Below are 11,572 nucleotides of genomic sequence, written 5' to 3'. Positions count from 1 at the left end.
TATAACTCTTTGATATACTTTTTGTTAAGATTGAGTCTGTCTGTCTAGTTGATTCTCTTAAAAGTTTATTGGAGTTAGTCCATACAGATTGCTAAGCGAAATATTGGGTGAGGTTGTTAGACCCCCACTTTTCAATTGGTATCAGAGCAGGCAAACACGTTTAAAGACCTTATAAGTCTGTGTTTATAGCGATCTGACTCTATGGACGGGAGTAATCTCTCTGATAACGCAACATCAGTTTAGAGTTCCGCTAAGGTGTTTCAAAATCCTGAGACATCTAAGAAATCTCCCGTATCCGCCTTTGTGTCTGAATCTTCCTTCAACTGGAAAAAGTGTCTTGATGAACAGTTGGATGATCTTTCAGATGAGAGTGATTCAGAAGAAGGACAAAGTATTGATAAGGAAGTCTCTCAATACATCAAGCTCTTTGACCATGCTTTGAAAGAAAAGAAGTCAACAGTTTCCTTGAGTAAATATTTGGCACCTCTTTGTCAAGAAAACAGAAAGATGAGAAAACTCTTTAAAGGTTATGATTGTGGATATAAACTATTACAATCTACCATTAAAGATAGAGAAGAAGATTTACGCTCAAAAGGTCCGAATGTGATAATCTTCTTCGAAATCTCTTTGTGTTGAAAGAAAGACTTGCATAATCTGAAGCAAGATATGACTCTCAGCAAAAATGTTTTAATGACAGAGAACTCGGTTTTCTCGCCAGAGAAAAATCTTTGGAGACTGATCTCACTGCTTCCCTTGATAAGGTAAAATCACTGGAAGAGAATCTAAAAAGATTCAATTCTATCTCTACAAAATTATCTTCTATGCATGTAAAAAACATCGTGATACACGTGGTCTGGGCTATAAGGGGATAGGCGCTCCAAGTACTGGTAAGATCAATTTTGTTCATGCTAATGACAACTCTTCATGTGAAAAAAATTCCAGTAGCTGACGGTCTTACGAACAAGGATTGTGCTCCTTCGAACTTAACTCACATGAGAGCAGTCAAGAACAATTCCTTTAACTGTTATTATTGCGGAAATAAAGGACATCTTGAACGAAGATGTCGTTTTCGACTGAGGAATGAAAAACTTCACAACATTCTTGCATGGATGTCTAAAGAAGTAATTAAACCTGTCTCTCATCTTGCTGGAGTGAAAGGCAGTGTCTGCAATCAAGAGAAATCCTATGATGAGTCATTTCTAGATTATGATTTTGAGACAAAAAATGCCTACAATTGTAAAAGGAGGATCGTCAGATTGACAACTGACTCTTTAAATTACTCTGAGAAGAGAAAAAGGCATAGGAGAAAGAAAAAAAGAAAGGTCAAATTCCTTTACTCTCTCTGAAGAAGACCGTGAACTCAAAGTGTCTGCTCCAGATTTCATTCATATCAATAATCGAGTCTCGGAGCATCAGCAGCAGAAATAAACGCGCTATAATTCCCAAATGCAACTTCTTGCATTTGTCTCCGAATCCACTCTTAGCAGCTCCGATTCCTACAGAAAACAACAATCAAAATATCAATAAAAACACACATTTTCACAACATCAAATGATTTAGATAAAGAGAAGTAGATTTTGAGGGGATCTGATAAGACTTTATGAAGACGTTCAAGAGTAAACGAATGAAGTTCAGAAACATATAGTTGTGGGGAAACAGAAGCAAGAGGTAGAAGACTTGATGTAACCATTGTTGAATCTTCTGATGAATCCATTGATTGATTGATGAATCTTATGATATCATCTTGAGAACTTGATTCACCACCTAAACAACTAACGTTAGGGGAGAAGAAGCAACTATTTCTATCAATATATCCTCTAAAAAATTATAGAAAAGTTACTACGTCTATTAGGTCTTCGGACGATAGGTAAACATAAAGAATACAGTAATCTATGACAGTAATTCTCCAGGGTCATTAATACACATGCACAGCAATGACAAATGCTGTGTTGAAAGATCACAAATAGAGACTAACCTGAGCAAGGTCTCCAACAGCATAATCCCGCAGCAATACAAGACCATTTGGATGCACATTAACATCATCAAGTTAAACATCACATCATCACAGTAGGAAAATTGACCACAAGGTATGAGACAATTGAATGCAATTACCTTATGAATTTTTCTGATATTTTGCACTACCACCGTCATCTTTTCAGGATAGTACAAATATCTTTTTAAAATGTCAGTTGGGTTGACATCAAAGAAAAGAACAATTGAGCAAGACCAATTATGAGCATTAACTCGGTCACTTGTGAACTCTTTATGTGATTGCAATTCAAAAACTCAGCTTGGTTAGCAAAAGATACCATTGTACAAAAACAATTGAGCAAACTTATATTTCAGTTAAAATCTTAGAAAACAAATAAGCATTATGATTAAACAAACTCGAACATTTACTAAATCAACAGCACGAGAAGAAAAATCACATGCGTGCACGAAGATATTTCGGTACGTCGCAACCAATGGAATCTAGTAGTAACAATAAATTAATTAATACAGAATGAAGGAAGGAAAAGGAACAAACTTTATCTTGATGTCTCTTGTAGAAAACATCCCAATACTTCTTTGCATCTTTCTCGTACTTTTCTGCAACAAAACAAATCAGAGTTTATAATCGGTGATTGAGTTTGACTCGGACTGAGACTGGAAACTGAGAGAATTTTGAACAAATTTTTAACCTTTCCATAAAGGAGAGATTCCAGTAGAAGCAGTTGGATAAATTTGAAGCTTTGGGGGATTGGGGTTTTGTAATTCCTCTTGTTTGATTGCCGCCATTAGAAAATTAGAGTAAACTGACTGAAAAGAACAAAGTGTTCGTGTCTCTCTCCTCTTTTTTAAATCTAACGCACCTCATTTGATTTGGTATGTCTCTCGATCTGAATCTGACTTGGCCTGGTCAGATGTCTGACTCGATTTCTGACTCGACTAATACAACTGATTCTAGGCATCATTTAGTACCTCACTTGACGGATCTTATTGGATTCAAAAAAAATTTACTCCAGACAAGTCAAATCCAGATGTAATGAGCAGATCTTAGACCAATCATGAGCAGCTTCAGAGAAATCAGTCGAGTCAGTATAAAACAAACAACCCATAATAGTTGGCTAACTCCATCAAACAAACTTTTTGATTCTGTGATCAAGGCAGCTCCACCAGGATAACATCGACCGAAGCATGTTGCACAATGCGGGTATGCAACCTAAAGATTGAATCGATCATAAATATATGCTTCTGGGATAAGCAAAATGAAAGGGGCGGATAATTTGTGCAACAGGTGGTATGTCTAACAGATTTTCATGAATTGTTACCTCAAGGAATACACGGCAGAGTGAGAGAAAAAGCTGGGACTCGTTCTGTCTCAGCATTCTAGTAGCATTATACAACATCAGAGAGTCTGAAACTGCCCGGAGTCCCTTAATAACTTCCTGAGCCAACACAAGTTTCAAGCTTACTGGAGCACATGGCCGCAGTTCGTTCATAGCTGCTGAGACATTTGCAACAAGATATTAAACAAGATAACCTTGTTAGAACACCCATGCCACAAATATGATGGCAGTTCGGTGGATACTTGCACACGATATGTTAGATGTTTTATCATAACATTAGAAGGATTGCGCGTAACAGTGATTGAGCATGATGTGCTTTATATCTTGTGAGTCTATGCAACAATATTAGATCAGGAAGCACAAATTTAACCAAAAATGGGATAAAATTACAAAGATGGGTATATTTTTACACGTACTGTTGTATTTTGGTAATTTTTAATTCGTCGTGCTCCACACCTAATACCAGTATCGGACACGTGCACATGGATCAGTTTTTAGTTGGTTTATATTATATTAATATATGGAACATTTATCATCTTAAACACTATCTCAGGCTACGACAATTCAGAAATTGTATGGACAAATGATATTTGTATAGCATAGAGTTACCAAATTTGAAGTCTGTATCTTATCAACAACACTTATGTAGCACTACAATCACTATAACCGTACATTTTATCCAAAGCTTTAAGACCCATGTCAATATATTCAGAAAATAAATGCCTACTGTGTGGATCCATCAGTCTATTTACTAACATGGACACTGAATACAATCAAGAAAGAAGTTAGTCAGACTCACCATTAACAAAGATGGCAAGAGGTGGATGCTCCATTAAATAAGAGGGTGGAGTCACATCCTCTTGACTTTCCGCAGATGGACCATTGGTTGAAAATCCTGTTGGTAATGCAGCAACCCAGCGATGTGAATCTAAAACTACCTAACAGGCTAGTTGAAAAATGAAACGTAATGAATCACCAGTAAAATGAACTACCAAGTAGTACAACGATTCATGTTGATTCTTAACCAATATGACAAAGATTAAGGTACTCCTCATTGAACAAAACAAAGTCATCCAACTCGACTCTAAGGCAGTATTACAATCAACTATTTTAGACACCATTTGCAAATACACCTGAAAATTCTCAACGGCTGTGGCCATATTCTTCGAGAATAAGTTGAGTACTGCACTGAAGCAAGAAAGAACAAAAATCAGCATTCTAAATCACCTGGAAACAAGTTGTTGAAAAATAAAATAAAAAATGAAGGCCATTTACTCTTCAAAAAGTGGTGGAAGCAGGCCTCGAAAATCCAGTCCAACCCAACCAAGACCCATGGCACAATACTGTCAGAGCACGAGAAAAAAGTGATCAGTTTCTAGCAGTTTATTTTCGAAGAATTTCTAGCCAAGATCTAATGACTTTCAAGCCCTTAAACTGGGCACTCCACTGACAATTTATCATACCAATATCTCTATTCGTTTGGTTTTACATAATACAGGAAAAACTATCAGTGATTGCTGAATTAAACAACAAAAGGAGATGACCAACTATTTGTTGATGGGTTACATGATCACAAGCTTCCAGGAAATGTACAAATAGGAGGGAAGTAGATTCTTGCTAGGAAAAGAATGTAAAAGACAATATCATGGAGGCAATATTTTTACCATGCACTGATCTAAGATATTTGACAGTGATCCACCTTCCGTAATCTTTGGAAGCATGGTTTTAAGAGTTTTGAGGAGAGAGGTAATTTGATGCATAGCCCAACTAAACAGAAGACCACCATCATAGTTTTGCTCACTTCCAGATTTATCGTCAGCAAAAATTGCTTTGTATTGATTAACAACGTCAAATAGATGCATTCTAAAACAGTTCACCATCCCTTTTAAGTAGTCATACACATTTCTCTGGTCTAAGTCATCGAGAATGCCTGCAAGCCATGATTCTCTGCATCTCAAAAACTGACTCCAACGGAAAGGAACTTCTGTTAGAAACAGAATCAGAGTAAGGAAACATAAATGTCTATATCCGTCAAAGCAAAAAATTTGGTAACAACAAGAATTACTAAACTTTATAAGTTTAGCCTACCATAAATGAGATATCAACAGGTTCAAGATGCCTTTTAATAAATATAGAGAGAGATCATAACGGTACCTGTAACCGCATTTCAGACTCGGTAAATACACCTATTCGGCGTAAATGTCCAATTATACGAAGGCACTCGGGCAACTGCATAAAAAAACCATAGAATGGGAATGATTAGATCTTGTTTACCTAACATCATATTTAAAAATCTGTAGAAAAAGAAAAAAGAAAAATGGATAAGTGAGGAAATATTTTACTGTTTGTGCAGTTGTGTTTCTTACCTTATGTTAACAAAATAATACCTGGATATTAGACCGGAGTTTTTGGAGAAGCTGAGAAAGAAGTTTCAATTCCATGGATGAAAGACTCTACACTTTTATTTTATTTTCTGGGAGTAATTACTGAGACTTACTTCGGATGCATCGTTGACATTTTACAAACAAAGGCTTCCAAATCCAGGGCCTCGTCGTAGTTTCCATTTCTTACACATCTACAAAACGAAGAGACTTTGAGTCCTTAAAAATTGGTCCAATACTCCAATATAGTCTCCACTAGTTAGTGAATGACGGCGAATTTCAGTTAGATAAATATAATGAAAAAACACTTACATATCCATAAGCTGAGGGATTTCAAGCAAGTCGAGCAATGTACTGCGGTTTGCTGGTAATTTTCGGTTCAGCTTTCTCTTCTCCAATATCTGTTGTGCAGAGTCAATGAACTCGGTGCAACCGGATGTAAGCTTTGGAATCCCATTTATCTGATTGGAACACAAAATCTCAGCTCAACAATCTCTATTTAATAGAAAATACACCAAATTAAGCAGAGGTGATGTGTAAAAGATTGCTCAATATGCCCACAAAATAGAAATGAACAAAGAACATCGGTTGTTGCATCTCATGATCTCATCACAAATTTATGTTTCAACAGAAAAACTAATCCCGCCAAATAGATTCTACAAATACTTGCACATAGTACTAATTTCCCAAATGTTTTCCCAAATGTTTTGACGAAGTAGATGTACCCAAAATAACGCATTCCCTACTGCGCAAACAGAAACCCCCACCAATGCTGAAATTTGACATGACAACAAAAGGACAAGTAGTCCAACAACATTTTAGTAATCGAGATCACGGCCATGTGACTTTGAAACCAAAAAAGAGGAACAGCATACACCAGACACATATGAAGCCGTTACATAGCCATAGTATTAGTACTGAAAAAACCCTCCCAATAAAACTAGATCTACAGACTATCTTTGTGTGTGGCACCAATTACACAACGTGAACACTCTTTAATAACCTAAACTCGCTTTCTTCAACAAAAAACATCTACCTCTACTTGCATAATCACTTAATGAGTAAATTCTATGGACAAATTGATGGCAAGTTCATCTTTCTGTGATTCAATCTATTCTTCGTCCAATGTACCTCTTCATTCAGTTCAAATAACTCAAAGTTTGTCACTTAAATTGCCAATACTCCGACAAAATTTGTTGCATAATCGTCTAACTCAAGTCAAATTTGAGCCTAAAAGGAACCTTAAATTCTATAATTTGAATTACCTTAAATAGAAATGAACAAAGTACATCAGTTGTTGCCTCTCATCTCAAGTTTAAGTTTCAACAGAAAAGCTAATCATACCAACTAGATTCTACAGGATACTTGCTCATACTCAAATTTCAAATTTGTGACGAAGTAAATGTACCCAAATAATACATTCCCCCTACTGTGCAATCGTGGGAAAACCCCCAGCAATGCTAGAAACTTGACATAACAAGAACAGGACAAGTAGGAGTAAAGTCCTTCAACATAACATTTCACCAATCAAGATCACGGCCTTGTGACATTGAAATCGAAATAAATGAACAACATAAGACAGACACATATGAAGCTGTTAGATAGCCATCGTACGGAAAAACCATTCCCAACATAAAATTAGATCACAAGAGCTTATCTTTGTGTCGTGGCTTCAATTACACAACATGAACACTCTTTAACAACCTAATGTTGCTTTCTTCGACAAACATAATCACTTAATGAGTAAATTCCTATAGAAAAATTGGTGCTAAGTTCACTTTCTATGTTTGATCTATTCTTCCTCAGAATGTTCACATAAGTCGGTAAATTTTGTCACTTAAATTGCTAATACTCTTCTTAAATTCTGTTGCATAATCTTCCAACTCAAGTCAAATTTGAGCCTAAAAGTAACCTTATATTCAATCATTCGAATTACCACTACAATTTATAGAACTTCAGATAAAAATCAAAAATCAAAAAATAAATACCGTGGCTTCAAGATGTTTATCAACAGCAGAAACTTGTTCACGAATCGCAACTAAAGCATCAGCAGCAGCAATAAACGCTCTATAATTCCCAACTGCAACTTCTTGCATTTGTCTCCGAATTCTGCTCTGAATCCACTCGTAGCAGCTCCGGTTCCTACAGAAAATTATAATCAAAACATCAAAGACAACACACATTTTCATAACATCAAATGATTTAGATAAAGAGAAGTAGAATTTGATGGGATCTGATGAGATACCTTATGAAGACGTTCAAGAGTAAACGAAAGAAGTTCAGAAACATATGGTTGTTGAGAAACAGAAGCAAGAGGCAGAAGACTTGATGCAACCATTGTTGAATCTTCTGATGAATCCATTGATTGATTGATGAATCTTCTGAATTTGAAAAGCATAAGAACAAAATGGTCAAGCATACATGACTATAGAGACACAGATAATAAAACTAAACATGTTGTCATTTATAACCTAATTGCTACTGTTACATAAGATTATTCTGCAAATTCCTGAGGACCCAGTAATTCATTGAAGTCTCATCATACCACTTGAAAACACCAGATCTCAAAAATAGAAACAGTAAACAATCATACAGCCACAGGGTGACTCAATATAGGCCTCAAGTCAAATCTCAAAAGTTTTTCAGGACAAAACAAGCATAATCTGAGTTATAAGTGATAGTGGATTGTAAAAATTAATGCCAGAACCAGAAAATGAGAGAAAAATGTGCAAAAACAAACCTCTAAGTTAGTCTCTGTGCAAGCTAAACCAACTGTGAAATGAACCACCACCAAAGATACAATTTCTTCTTCCTCAACACCTGATGAAAACCAAAACAATGAAAGTCGAGTGCATGAGAGAAAAGTCATTGACATTTAGCCAACACATTTACAGCTAGCTAGCAATGAAATTTTTTCAGTCAAAAACAAGTTGAATTACTAAGCCATTGACATTTCAAAGGAAAGAGAACCCGATTGAGAGAATACAATATGACAACATTATATGAGATCAAAATTTATGCAGGGTACTACTACTAACATAACACAAGACAATCAAGAGATAGTGAAAAGATAATTTCATGGATTACATCATAAACCCAACATACACATGCATAAGCTAATTTTATCATAAGACCAACACACAAATCCAAACTAAAAAAACTACCGAAATCAATTTAAATGAAATTGGTGAACGAATTATACCTTGAAAGTTCTTATTAGTTGAATCACAGGGAAAAGCTAATAATACTGTAGTTGATTGAGTCGGGAGAAGAAGAAATTGGTACTGTTGAAAATGAAAGTTAGAGTTCTTGTGGAAGAAATTATTGTTCTTGAGTTGATGATTGATTATCGCAAAGCCGCAAATCCAATTGAGATGATAATTTATCTTTTAATCAATAATTCCTGCTACAAAATAAAATGAAATCAAAACCCTAACAACAAACTAAACGAGCAGTTGAAAAAGAAAGGAAATTACGTACAGATAGAAGAAGAAAGACACAGAATACGAGAAGTTAAAACCCTAATCTAATCATCGTAGATCTCCATCTCTCATTCTTCAGTGGTTTCTTTCTTCTTCTTCTCTCGATCTTACGAAGAAATGGTTACCAATTTTAATTTATTTTTCAGAATAACGTGATGCTTTACAATTTTAGTGGTAGTCTAGTGTGTAACGAAAGTTACGAAACCAAAACATAAGACAGGCGACATTGTATTTTCTATTTCCCCCCCTTATTAACTCCAAGTCAACCTGCATCGACCAAAGTCATCTTTCCCCATAATTTTTGGCTTTCCCTATAACAAAAGGAACCCCGATTTTGGGCATACCTAAATCTTTCTAGGCATACCTAATAAAGACAAAAAAAGATGTGAAATAACAAAATAAGAAGCCCCCTTAACCAAATTTTTTTTAATGGCAAATCTGACCTTTTAGGATTAGTGTTAATACTAATGATTAGTTAAAATAATTCTGATTAGTGATTAATGATTAATGATTAGTGATTAGTTTTAAGATTATTTAGTTATAAATTTGTGTAGATGAAAATTTTTGAGTAAGAAAAAAAAAGTTCGATTTTTTTGGAGAAGGGGAAAATGAGAAAAAAGCTTGTATTTGATTCAATGGATGAGGAGGGTACACTTATATCCTATGTTTAATCTCACTTTTGTAGCTTAAAATCATAAAAATTTTGTGTTTTTTCACTAAAGTTCGGCGAGTCTGGAATATGTTCGGCTTAACATATCAGCCGAACCCACCTGGATATTGACAACTAATGAACAGTTCGGCAAGCTGAAAGTGTTATTATTATGAGTCGAACCTACTTTGTAGCCCCTAGTTCGGCTTGTTTAAAAATGTCATAATGAGCCGAACCTAATCATGTGTGATCTGGAAGAAAAATTATCTAAGGTTCGGCTTATATTGAAAAATCGTAAGCGCCGAACCTTTTGGTAGTACATGGTTCGGCTATTTACATAAGTATTATATAAGCCGAACCTGATCACTTATATTCCTGATATTTGTTGGGGTAAGAATTTTGTATTAGTTCGGCACATAATGTGAATATCGTAATAGTCGAACCTCGTAAATTTGCTAGGTTCGGCACATATTATGATTACCGAATACGCCGAACCCCTATGCATCTCTATCTGTGACTAGGTTCGGCTTGAAATTTCATGCCGAACTGTTCACATACACTTACAGGAAGCTTTTGTGAAGAACAGTTCGGCTAAAAACGCAACTCAATTTTGAGCCGAACCCAACACCGTAACCGTCATTTAATCGATGAAAAACAACAAATAGGAGATTGGGTTTGTAAAACTTACTTTCTTATCCTCATTTCCGGAGTTGGAGATGCAGTTGGTTCAATTGGTGGTTGATTTTCAGTTTCTACACCTTCATCTCCAATTGGTTCTTCTTCTTCAATTGATGGATTAGAAGACGATTTGGTTCGCCTAGTCCCTTCTTTTCTTTGTACGAGTCGTTATGTGGTTGAGGTTATTCGACGATCAATTTTTTACGAATCGACAATTAATCACAGTGATGGATTTTTTTTTTCGCGGGAGGGAAAGAGTTCGGCTAGAGGAGGAAGAAGAAGAGATGTTAAGGGAAACTGATTTTGATTTTTTAGAAAACTGATTTTAGATTTTTGTATTATGTGTATATAGGTAATTGAACTACTCATAGGGTACCCCTTATAAGGTCATCCAAGATGGGACTATTGTTTTGTATGCCTAGAAAGATTTCAGTATGCCCAAAATCAGGGTTCAACAAAAGAGGGAATCGAATTCCGTAGGAATCCAGTTATGGAAATTTTGTGGTTGTTCGGTTCAAGGGAATTGGGCCTATTCCCTTGGAATCCAATTCCTGGGCTTCCAATTACCCGAAACAAACACGCTGCTAGTCTCATACTCTCCGCCATCTTCTCCATTTCTCATAAACTTTCATTTGTCAGTAAGACCTCCGCCACATTCACTTCCTTCTCTCTCAAAACCATTGAACGGAACTAATTTTTCATCGACCCCTCTTTGTAAACTTGTATCCCATTACAATATATGTTAATTCATAGATTTTTATCTTCAATTTTGGAAATGGGTTTTTGATTAATGATTATTTCCAACCCATGGTGATCTGTTGAATGGATATTTTCATAATGGTGTGTTAGATGATTTCTAAATCTTGCGAGTATCGAACATTTCTGAATCTGTTCAATGGAAAAATATAGCTCAATTACTGATATGCCCTCAAACATTTTTTACAAAGCATAGAAATTATATTAATGTAGGAGCGAGTTAGGAAAATGCTTTTTACAGCTTCAGGTATTGTTGCTAAGGGGGGTTCCCTTTATATAATAGAATAGATTAGTTTT

General features: G+C 35.6%; 1 pseudogene; it reads right to left on the bottom strand.

The window, feature by feature from the left end:
• Positions 1-465: 465 nt before the first annotated feature.
• LOC113325175 lies at positions 466-8,579 on the bottom strand (annotated as a pseudogene).
• Between the last annotated feature and the right edge of the window lie 2,993 nt (positions 8,580-11,572).

Source organism: Papaver somniferum, chromosome 11 (genome assembly GCF_003573695.1).
Source record: "Papaver somniferum cultivar HN1 chromosome 11, ASM357369v1, whole genome shotgun sequence".
NCBI classification, from domain to species: domain Eukaryota; kingdom Viridiplantae; phylum Streptophyta; class Magnoliopsida; order Ranunculales; family Papaveraceae; genus Papaver; species Papaver somniferum.
This window is presented reverse-complemented; position numbering and strand designations above follow the sequence as displayed.